An 11,742-nucleotide genomic window follows, 5' to 3' on the forward strand; every position below is an offset into this window, starting at 1 on the left:
AAAGATACAGCGGCAGCTTAGGAAGCAGCAGACGGACTCAGAGGGTCGGAGGAGGCACCAACGCCAGGCGTCGGGGCGTCCGGCTGGCTAGTCTTGGCTTGATCGCCTCCGGCAGCAGTCAGGTCGGTTGCACGCGGCTCATTGCTGGAGGCACGGTCGAGCTGAGACTGGCCGTCTGCTCCATCTTCTGGTGCCTCCGCCTCGCCTCCGTCCTTCGCCTCGCCCTCTTCCTCGACGCTGGAGCCAATCACCTCCGCCGAGTCCTCGCCATAGTCTGGGTTCATCCCAAACCACTCCGGCGGTATCTCCTCGCCGTCTTCAGACCGCTCGAGGACGAAGATGCTGGTGTCGGTGTACTCGGCGATCGCCGCAGCACGCTTGACGAGGGCGTCTTCCGCAGCGGCCAGCTCCAGTTGGGCCTCCGACCGAAGTGTGGCCAGCCGGTCTAGGTCCAGCCCCGGATACCATGCCTTGACGAACTCCAAGGCCCGGCGCGCTCCAGCTCGGGCCGAAGAGCCCTTCCAGGCCTCAAGACGACCAGCCGCGACCTCCAGCCAGTCGGCCGTCAGGCTGGGGGTGCGCGGAGCCTGCATATCCGGCCACAGGGTGGCAATCGCTTGGGCACCGACACGCTGAAGCCGGCGCAGCATCCGGTGAGCCGGCCGGAGGCGAGCCTCGATGCTCAGGATGTGCTCGTCAAGAGTTCAGGGGGCATCGGCGGCAATCTCTGCGCCCTCCGACCTTTACGGTCAGCCTCGATTGCTTAGATGGCGCCTGCGACTGCCTAGGGAAGAAGTCTGCAATGACGCGAAGAAACGAAGAAGCTAGTCAAAAACCAGGAGTCGGCATGACTTAAATCGGCAGCTCGAAGAAAGAAAATAAAGAGGCTCACCATCAACGATGTCTTCAATCTCATGGAAGCCGGAGGACAGCAGCGCCTCCTTGTCAGACCAGGAGGAGCGCTCGCTCATGAACTCGGCCAAGAGGGCGGTTTCCGTCTCCTCCGCCTCCCTCTGCGACTTCACAAGCAGCTCCTTCTGCTCTGCCAATTGAGTGGCTAGCAGATCGCGCTCCGTAGCGAGCTTGCTGCACTCCTCCTCTTTGGCGCGCAAAGCGGAGTTGGCGTCGCTCAGCTGCTGTTGAAGAGCAGCGTTGGCCCCTGAGAAGAAGAAAGAAAGAAGGCGTCAAGCCACCAGCAAAGAAGGTCGCCGGGGAGATCCGGCCCGACTGCTCAGTAGTCGGCCCGAATCTCGGGGACTACAGCCCGCGGGTGCGCCAGCGCGCCCCCGCAAAGAAGGAAAAGGACTTACTCCGGCTCTCCGACAGATCAGCGGTCCGCTTGCCCAGCTCTTCAACGTTACGGTTGAAGGCAGTGACGCGGAGGTTGTGGTAATCCTGCGATGAACGTTTCAGACAAGAAGTTAATACCCAAAGTTCATCAATTGGAGTTCAGGGCTTCCTGCTTAGCAGCCAGCCCGAAACTCGGGGACTACACCCAGTGGGTGCGCTGGCGCGCCCTCACAGAGAGGAACAAGAAAAACAAAGGCCAAAAGGAAAAACATACCCGGACGGCTGCCCACGACGCCAGGTACGCCTTGGTGCAATTCTGGAGAGCATCGCCCTCGGCACGAAGCTTCGCCTGGACGTCCAGAAGTGCCTGGTTCAACGGCCCTGTGCCGTCTCCTCGCACCCACCCAATGGGCGCGGCGCTCGTCGCCTCGGCGTCTGGGATCGCCGAGCTGGCAGCGCCGGTTTCCAGGGGACGGGGCGCCGAAGTCGCCTTCTCCAGACGGCGGCGCGTTGGCGAGCCGACTTGGAGGAGTAGCCTCGCCATGGCCTCATCTTCGGTCGGCGGCACCGGAGGGCCCGCCAGCTGCTCGCCCTGCGCACCTTCAGACGGCGGCGGCGGCGGCGGCGGAACGTTCGCATCCGGCGTACAGGGGTCGCCGCCCTCCCCCTCCACGACGGGGTTCTCCCCGCCGGCTTCCCCGGTCTGCCCCATGAACTCTGGAGGCGGTGGCGCAGAGTTCAACAGGGTGACGAGCACTGCCGACTAGCGGCGTGCGGCTTCCTCAGCCTGCTGCTTCGCCGCGGCGGCGGCTTCGGTCTCCGCTAGTTTTTTCTTAGCGGAGGCCTCCGCCCTGTCGGCCTCCGCCTTCTCCAGGCGGAGGGCCTCTTCTTCGTTGCGCTTCTCCTGCACATTCCGCTCCGTCGCCTCCCGGAGGTCAGCAGCGGGGTCAATCCGCCGAGTGGTGGCGGACATCTCCGCTGACCCCATGACGGAGGCGGCGGTGACCTTCTCAAGAGAGAGGGGAGCCCTGAAGCAAGAGGGGCAAGCAGAGACTCAGACAAATCACGAAGAAAGAATAAAACTTTGAAGACAGAATACTTACGTGGAGACCAACGGCGGCTTCTTCACTTCCTTATGGAAGAGGATGGCCTTCGCAGCCGCCTCGTCCCGCCGGGTCGCCGCAGCCGAACCCTTGGGCTTCTTCGGCCGACTGCCGAACAAGGTCGGCACGGCCCTGCGCTTCTTCCCGCCGCCTGGAGCGCCCGGTGCGGCAGAAGAACCCGCGCCAGGCTGGCTGGCTCCTGGCCGATGGCGAGGGGCGACTTCTCCCTCGGCGTCGTCGTCAGGCCAGTCGGCGAAAGTGGCCGAAGGCCTGAAGTCGCCCGCTGTTCCTCCTTCCTCGGTGTCATCTTCCAGAGCCGCCGCCCCCAGATCGGGGTCGTCGACGTCGCTCTCCGCCCGGTCGGTGAGGAACTCGCGGGCCGGCCCCGAGGTGCCGGCTGGTGGGTGAAGGAGGGGATTCTAGCCAAAGCCGACTGGTCAAAACAAAACTCGGCAAGAAGAAGACAATCCAAAGAAAGAAAAGAAAGGCGACTCACCACGGGAGGGGGGTTGGCGCGGGAGTACGGCTCCTTGCCGAATCGCCAGTCCTCCAGGAGCCTGCTGTCCGAGAGGTAATTCACCATGAAGGCCACCTCTTCGTGAGGCATGTCCTTGGAGCACATCCGACTCGGGTCGCGGTGCCCGCTCATCTGGCATATCATATGAGGGCGGCCTTGGAGTGGGAGAACTCGGTGCGAAACAAAGGCGGCCAGCAGATCCGGACCAGTCAGACCCTCCGACTGCGTCAGCACTCGGAGTCGCGTGATGGCGCCGGCTCCCACAGGCATCAGCGACTTGGCCCGGTACGACCAGTTGGGCAGTCGCCCAGCCGGCGGGCCGGCTTCGAAAGCCAGCAAGTTGACCCAGTCTCCCCTCGCGGAGGCGTTCTTGACGTAGACGTAGGATCTCTACCACATCTTCACCGACTTGATCAACGAAATGGAGGGGAAGGGATTGTCGGCCCCCGACCTTCACACGACAATGAAAGCGCCGCACTGAGCCGGCACGCCTGCAGTCTGGGTGCCAAGCTTGGAGAAGAAGAACTCCCCCCAGAGCCCGAGGGTGGGGAGGACTCCGAGGAAGCCTTCACACATGGCCACGAAGGCGGACAACAGCACCACTGCGTTGGGGGTGAGGTGGTGCGGCTGGAGGCCGTAGAACTCCAGGAAGGACCGGAAGAAACTGCTCGCCGGCAGCCCCAGCCCGCGCAGGCAGTGCGAGCGGAAGATGACCCGCTTGCCCTCCTGCGGTGCGGGGGAAATCTCCCCCTTCGGCGCAAGACGCACCTGCATGCGATCCTCGCCGGGAAGCCGACGGGTCCGGCGGAGGAACTCAATGTGGTCTTCATGAACTTCGGAGCCGTCCCAGGTGCCGGTGCGCACTAGGGGAGGCGCGGCGGCGGAGGAAGAACTCATAGCGAGTTGTCGCCGCAGCGTTCGCCGGAGCTTGGGCGTGCGAAGAAGAGAAGAGGAAGGAGGAGAGCAAGGAGCAGCAAGGAGGAAGAGAACGAGGAGTAGTGGGAAGGAGGGGCGCGCATGCCCCCCTCTTCCCCCTACTTATAGCCTCGTGGGCTGCGAAGCCGAGGGGGCGGACATGGGGATTTACTGCGCCCACAACCCCACGCCCCCCACAATCCATGATAAAGTTACTGCACGCAGTAACTCCACGGGAATCCCAACCGTCCACCGGGGCCGCAGCGGATCTGCTCGGGCGCCAAGGCGCAGAAGTGGCGGGCCCCACGTATGGGCCTGTCCCGTCGCGTGCGTAGGCTGGTAGGATGGCCTAGCCACGTGCCCTCGCGTGACAGGCCAAAAACGGGCGGCAGCCTGGAGGCTTAGCTAGCACGCCACTTAAATCCCGCCGCGATGTTCGAAATACTGAGCGAGATGGAATTGAGTGAGTCCGAGTTGAGCAAGTCCGACTCCTTCTAGTCGGCCCGGCAGAAGTCAATCAAAGACCATGTGTTGAGCACCCGGAAAGAGAAACTGCTGAGACTTCTCGGCCGATCGTCCACGGTGCCTCACCAGCTTCGGGGACTACTGTCGGAGTAATGGGCCACGGGTAGGCCAACCCGAGTCCCATAACCGTTCAAGACATCGGGGCAGGCTGCGCCCCTCAAGACCCCAGGAGAAAGAGCCGCCTCCTGAGGAGTCAACGGCAAGGCAGCCGACTGCCCGCTCACGGCCGAGTCCCAGGGACGACTTCCAGAGAAGCCGGCTTTGGGGAGTCGGCCTGCGACTCCAACAAACCCCATGACCACATCAAAGGGGACGGGGCAGGGGTGTGGCTACAGCAAAGCCCACCCCCGCCCCTCACCAAGGGCAGGCATGGCCATAGCACGCAGTATCCTGGAAGATCTCCGTGCGGCGTGGCACTGTTGCCATGTCGGCCCTGACATCAGCACCGTAGGGCCGAATCCTGCACCCACGACGGCTTGTCTGTACGGCCTGGAGGCAGCAGGGCCCACCAGTTAGTGAGACCTCGGGAGATGGCGGGAGACGGCGGGAGAACCACCAGTCAGACCCTTCGGGAGTCGGCCCGGGGGAGTCGGCCGAGCCCTCCCTCGGGGCCCACGCGCCATTAATCAAGATGAGATGGGGAGTGGCAATAGTGATCGCCCGCCAGGCGGCGGGGCTGTTGCCACGACCTCATGAGCAAGCCCGCGTCATCAGAAGTATGGCTACAGTAATTAGCAGCCGGCAAGACCCGCCCGCGGCGAACGCGGCCTGTCGGCTCCGTACCCGGCCAGTCGGCGGGGCCCGCCAGTCGGTGGGCCCCAGCGGTCAGCAGAGAAGACGGAGGCCAGAGACACAGACGGCTGGGCCCGCGCCAAGCCGGATTACCATTGTACCCCTGGGGGGTAGGCCTATATAAACCCCCAGAGCACCCATGCAAAGGGTTGGAACCCATTAGCTCTAGAACAGATCATATAGAAGGGAGAGAGCTAGCCTTGCCCCCTCCTACCACCAGAAAACAGCTCAAGGAGCAACCGTGTAAACACTTTGGCCATAGTGATCATGCGGAGACCCCGCAGAGCAGCAGTAGCGGTATTATCTCCCCGGAGAGCCCCGAAGCTGGGTAAGATTCGCCGGCGTGCATGTCTTCGCCTCATCCCGTTTCCAGGCACCGGCGACGTTCTACTCGCCCCCACCATGATAAGCCACCCGTTGGCATATGTCACACCAAACCCCCGACAAGATTTGAGGACTCAAGATACTCGATCATCCTTCTATGATGGTGAGCCTATGCCTTGGAAGAGGGACGACAAGCCTACATCATCAACAACTCCAACTCCTTCACCGGCAAAAGAGATATAATCACATGGGTATGGGCACTCTCCTTGGCAACTGCCAAGCTTGGGGGAGTGCCCCGGTATCGTATCACCATCACAACTTTTATCTTTATCATTTTTCGTAGTCCGATCCTTTTGATAATATCTTGATCTAGTAGAATAAAGTTTTAGTATGATCTAGTTGTGAGTTTTGCTTTATGATCCATCTATGTAATCGAGTCTGTGAGCTATATATAATAAAGTTTAGTGTTGAGTCAAGGGCCTGATTATTTTGCTATAATCTTGAGTGAATAAAAGAAAAGAGAAAGAATAGAAAGAAATAAAAGGGTTCATATGGATCTTATGGAGAGTAATGAGCTCACATATAAAGAGTGTGATGAATAAAAGTTGTTGAGAGTTGACAAACATAGTTTTGGTCATCGTTGCAATTAATAGGATGTAATAAAGAAAGAGAGGTTTCACATATAAATATACTATCTTGGACATCTTTTATGATTGTGAGCACTCATTAAAATATGACATGCTAAAGAGTTGATGTTGGACAAGGAAGACAACGTAATGGGTTATGTTTTCTTATATCTGAAATAAAGTATATTGTCATGGATCATCCAACATGTTGAGCTTGCTTTTCCCCCTCGTGCTAGCCAAATTCTTTGCACCAAGTAGAGATACTACTTGTGCTTCCAAATACCCTTAAACCCAGTTTTTCCATGAGAGTCCACCATATCTACCTATGAATTGAGTAAGATCCTTCAAGTAAGTTCTCGTCGGTGCAAGCAATAAAAAATACTCTCTAAATATGTATGACTTATTAGTGTGGGAGAAAATAAGCTTTATATGATCTTGTGATGTGGAAGAAATAAAAGCGACAGACTGCATAATAAAGGTTCATATCACAAGTGGCAATATAAAGTGACATTCTTTTGCATTAAGATTTTGTGCATCCAATCATAAAAGCGCATGACAACCTCTGCTTCCCTCTGCGAAGGGCCTATCTTTTACTTTTATCTCCCACCTTACATAAGAGTCATGGTGATCTTCACCTTTCCTTTTTTACATTTTATTTTTTGGCAAGCACAATATGTTGGAAAGATCCTGGTATATATGGCTAATTGGATGTGAGTTTTCATGAACTATTATTGTTGACATTACCCTTGAGGTAAAACATTGGGAGGCAAAACTATAAGCCCCTATCTTTCTCTGTGTCCGATTAAAACTACATACCCATAAGTATTGCGTGAGTGTTAGCAATTGTGAAAGACTATATGATAGTTGAGTATGCGGACTTGCTGAAAAGCTCTTATATTGACTCTTTCTTATGTTATGATAAATTGCAATTACTTCAATGACTGAGATTATAGTTTGTTAGTTTTCAATGAAGTTTATGATTCATACTTGAAATTGTGATTGAATTGTTACTCTAGCATAAGAGATCATATGACAACAATTACATAAGCTGATGTTCTAAGAATGATCATGATGCCCTCATGTCTGTATTTTATTTTTATCGACACCTTTATCTCTAAACATGTGGACATATTTATCGTTATCGGCTTCCGCTTGAGGACAAGCGAGGTCTAAGCTTGGGGGAGTTGATACGTCCATTTTGCATCATGCTTTTATATCAATATTTATTGCATTATGGGCTGTTACTACACATTATGTCACAATACTTATGTCTATTCTCTCTTATTTTACAAGGTTTACATAAAGAGGGAGAATGCGAGCAGCTGGGATTCTAGGCTGGAAAAGGAGCAAATATTAGAGACCTATTCTGCACAGCTCCAAAAGTCCTGAAACTTCACGGAAGTTATTTTTAGAATATATAAAAAATACTGAGTGCAAGAAGTACCAGAGGGGGCCACGAGGGTGGGGGGGCGCCCTACCCCCTGGGCGCGCCCCCTGCCTCGTGGGCCCCCTGGTGGCCCTCTGATGCCCATCTTCTGCTATATGAAGTCTTTCGTCCGAGAAAAAAATCATAAGCAAGCTTTCGGGACAAGACTCCGCCGCCACGAGGCGGAACCTTGGCGGAACCAATCTAGGGCTCCGGCGGAGCTGTTCTGCCGGGGACACTTCCCTCCGGGAGGGGGAAATCATCGCCATCATCATCACCAACGCTCCTCTCATCAGGAGGGGGCCAATCTCCATCAACATATTCACCAGCACCATCTCCTCTCAAACCCTAGTTCATCTCTTGTATCCAATTCTTGTCTCTAAGTCTGGATTGGTACCTGTAGGTTGCTAGTAGTGTTGATTACTCCTTGTAGTTGATGCTAGTCAGTTTATTTGGTGGAAGATCATATGTTCAGATCCTATATGCATATTAATACCCCTCTGATTATGAACATGAATATGCTTTGTGAGTAGTTACGTTTGTTCCTAAGGACATGGGAGAAGTCTTGCTATTAGTACTCATGTGAATTTGGTATTCGTTCGATATTTTGATGAGATGTATGTTGTCTCTCCTCTAGTGGTGTTATCTGAACGTCGACTACATGACACTTCACTATTATTTGGGCCTAGAGGAAGGCATTGGGAAGTAATAAGTAGATGATGGGTTGCTAGATTGACAGAAGCTTAAACCCTAGTTTATGCGTTGCTTCGTAAGGGGCTGATTTGGATCCATATGTTTCATGCTATGGTTAGGTTTACCTTAATACTTCTTTTGTAGTTGCGGATGCTTGCAATAGGAGTTAATCATAAGTGGGATGTTTGTCCAAGTAAGGACAGCACCCAAGCACCGGTCCACCCACATATCAAATTATCAAAGTACCGAACGCGAATCATATGAACATGATGAAAACTAGCTTGACGATAATTCTCATGTGTCCTCGGGAGCGCTTTCTTCTATATAAGAGTTTCTCCAGGCTTGTCCTTTGCTACAAAAAGGATTGAGCCACCTTGCTGCACTTTATTTACTTTTGTTACTTCTTGCTCGTTACAAATTATCTTATCACAAAACTATCTATTATCTATAGTTTCAGTGCTTGCAGAGAATACCTTGCTGAAAACCGCTCATCATTTCCTTCTGCTCCTCGTTGGGTTCGACACTCTTACTTATCGAAAGGACTACGATAGATCCCCTATACTTGTGGGTTATCAATTTACAATTGACTCAGATGGCAGAGATGCAAATGAGTAACAAAACGAACGCAAAGAGGAGTCCTGGTCGCCGTCGAAGCAACGTCTGGGCCGCCATCAGATGCTTCAGGCAAGCGGCACTGGCGCTCCCGCCAACGAGGGGCGGCTTGCCTGACCGGCGGTCCACGCGCAGGTGCGCCCCACACGAGCGAGGCGAGGGACGGACCGCAATGGATCGATGTCGGCGCGGTCGTCATCATCCTTACGTATGATGGAGGCGAGGCAGAGGGTCGCAGCGCCGGTCGCAGAGGAGATGTTCGCCAACGGCCGGCAAACTCGGAGGCGGCGGCGGTGCGACGGCCGTGGTGGCGGCAGTGGTGAGGCCCCCTGCATGCTTCCTCTGCTCATGACCAAGGGAAAACGAAAGGACTGAGATGTAGGGGAGGAAGAGAGGAAGAAGGAGAAAGGAGGTGTTGCGGGGAGGCACTGGAGCTGCGGTGGGGCGGCATGCGCGAGGACGAAGAGGAAGGAGGAGGCGGTCGAGGGGCTCGGTGGTGGCCTCCTGGATCGAGAGCTCTACGGGGAAGCCTTAAAGCACCGACGGCCATTGAGAGGGACTGGAGTGTTGTTCCTCGCTGGACAGAGAGAAGGGGATAGAAGAGAGAAAGGGAATCAGGAGTGTGGGGGAGAAGAACACGTGGGGAGAGATGGGGATGAGGGCGGCTGAGAAGATGAGGTTGGAGAGATAGACAGCGGTGCATGTGGGATGACACGTTTAGTTGTCTTTTCTTCTTGAGCTACACAGCTGTATAAGTTGTCTACAACGGACACCCAAGTGTGTTAGACACGGGAACACTCACCGAATACAGATTAGCTAGATTTGATAAATAACTACGTAGATTAAAGAAAGAAGAACTAACTAGGAAGGACACGCTCCTTTACCATCAAAATCGCTTGGCCGTGCATGCATCTTTTCTTCTTCTCCGAATCTACATGCACACGATTGCGGGTTTAGTTCTACATTTTTTTGATAGGCAATTACATGTCATGGCCACAGAGTCTTTAATTGTTCTCAATAAGGTTGTTGTTCCGGATCAGAAAGAAGATGACATGCTTGATGTCCTTGAAGATGGTCATGTTAAAGGTGGTATAGAGAAACAAGGCAACCAACTTATACATCCTTTTGACCCAAACATTGATACTATGGAGAAACAAAAACAATTGCATTCATGTAAAATTACTTTTGAAGTATTGCATATATGGCATTTTTATTGTCTGGTGCCCGTGCAATGGTTAATATGCCGGTGTGGTATGCTTTGTCAATAGGCATCGGCATACTAATCTATAAATATATACGAAAAACATGTTGTATATAGTAATGTTCTTATTTTAATATCAATTTTCTCCTATCTAAATTGACATGACACTCTAGCATGCAAACAACACATATATTCTCATGCGTATGTCCATCTTAATTAGATTTATTTATAAGTAGCTAAATATTCTCTATTTATGATTCAAATTTTCTATCAGTTTTTTAATCAACAACAGATTCATATATTATCCAAACTCTCATGCCGGAAAGCAATTTGGATGGCAATCTCGAGTCATGGATGGCAAAGAACAAAGAAGAAAAAGAGATACAGAGCGGTATGTATGAATGACCAATGAAGAAAAATAGGAAAAACTGAAAAGGTGATGTGAAGCCTATCAACTAAGCAAAAGAACTAAACATTTGACATGGTTGCAAAAAAATCACACGAAAAAATGCAAACATAGAGCTAACACAGAAGATAAAAAAGTGTTCATGGGAAAGGCAAAAAGACAAAAATATGCAACCAGAACAAAAGAACCAAGAATTGATGCACAACACACTAAGCAAAGATTGAACTGTGATGGAGAAATCTTGCATACGTGACAACACATGAAGTTATACATCTATGCGATAAGTGAAGGAAATATGCCCTAGAGGCAATAATAAAGTTATTATTTTATTTCCTTATATCATGATAAATGTTTATTATTCATGCTAGAATTGTATTATCCGGAAACATAATACTTGTGTGAATACATAGACAAACTAAACGTCACTAGTGTGCCTCTACTTGACTAGCTCGTTAATCAAAGATGGTTATGTTTCCTAACCATAGACATGTGTTGTCATTTGATTAACGGGATCACATCATTAGGAGAATGATGTGATTGACATGACCCATTCCATTAGCTTAGCACCCGATCGTTTAGTATGTTGCTATTGCTTTCTTCATGACTTATACATGTTCCTATGACTATGAAATTATGCAACTCCTGTTTGCCGGAGGAACACTTTGTGTGCTACCAAACGTCACAAAGTAACTGGGTGATTATAAAGGAGCTCTACAGGTGTCTCCAAAGGTACATGTTGGGTTGGCGTATTTCGAGATTAGGATTTGTCACTCCGATTGTCGGAGAGGTATCTCTGGGCCCTCTCGATAATGCACATCACATAAGCCTTGCAAGCATTGCAACTAATGAGTTAGTTGCGAGATGATGTATTACGAAACGAGTAAAGAGACTTGCCGGTAACAAGATTGAACTAGATATTGAGATACCGACGATCGAATCTCGGGCAAGTAACATACCGATGACAAAGGGAACAAAGTATGTTGTTATGCGGTCTGACCGATAAAGATCTTCGTAGAATATGTGGGAGCCAATATGAGCATCTAGGTTCCGCTATTGGTTATTGACCGGAGACATGTCTCGGTCATGTCTACATTGTTCTCGAACCCGTAGGGTCCGCACGCTTAACGTTACGATGACAGTTTCATTATGAGTTTATATATTTTGATGTACCGAAGTTTGTTCGGAGTCCCGGATGTGATCACGGACATGACAAGGAGTCTCAAAATGGTCGAGACATAAAGATTGATATATTGGACAGCTATATTCGGACACCGGAAGTGTTTCGGGTGATTTCGGAGAAAACCGGAGTGCT

At 51.9% G+C, this 11,742-nt stretch overlaps 1 long non-coding RNA gene across 1 annotated transcript; it reads right to left on the bottom strand.

Moving 5' to 3' along the window:
• Positions 1-8,559: 8,559 nt before the first annotated feature.
• Positions 8,560-9,506, bottom strand: LOC123148079 (uncharacterized). Its single transcript, XR_006473641.1, has 2 exons — positions 9,253-9,506; positions 8,560-9,165 (listed from the first exon to the last, which is right to left on the bottom strand). It is a non-coding gene; the product is annotated as an uncharacterized lncRNA (long non-coding RNA).
• Positions 9,507-11,742: the final 2,236 nt, after the last annotated feature.

Source organism: Triticum aestivum, chromosome 7A, assembly GCF_018294505.1.
Source record: "Triticum aestivum cultivar Chinese Spring chromosome 7A, IWGSC CS RefSeq v2.1, whole genome shotgun sequence".
Taxonomy (NCBI): domain Eukaryota; kingdom Viridiplantae; phylum Streptophyta; class Magnoliopsida; order Poales; family Poaceae; genus Triticum; species Triticum aestivum.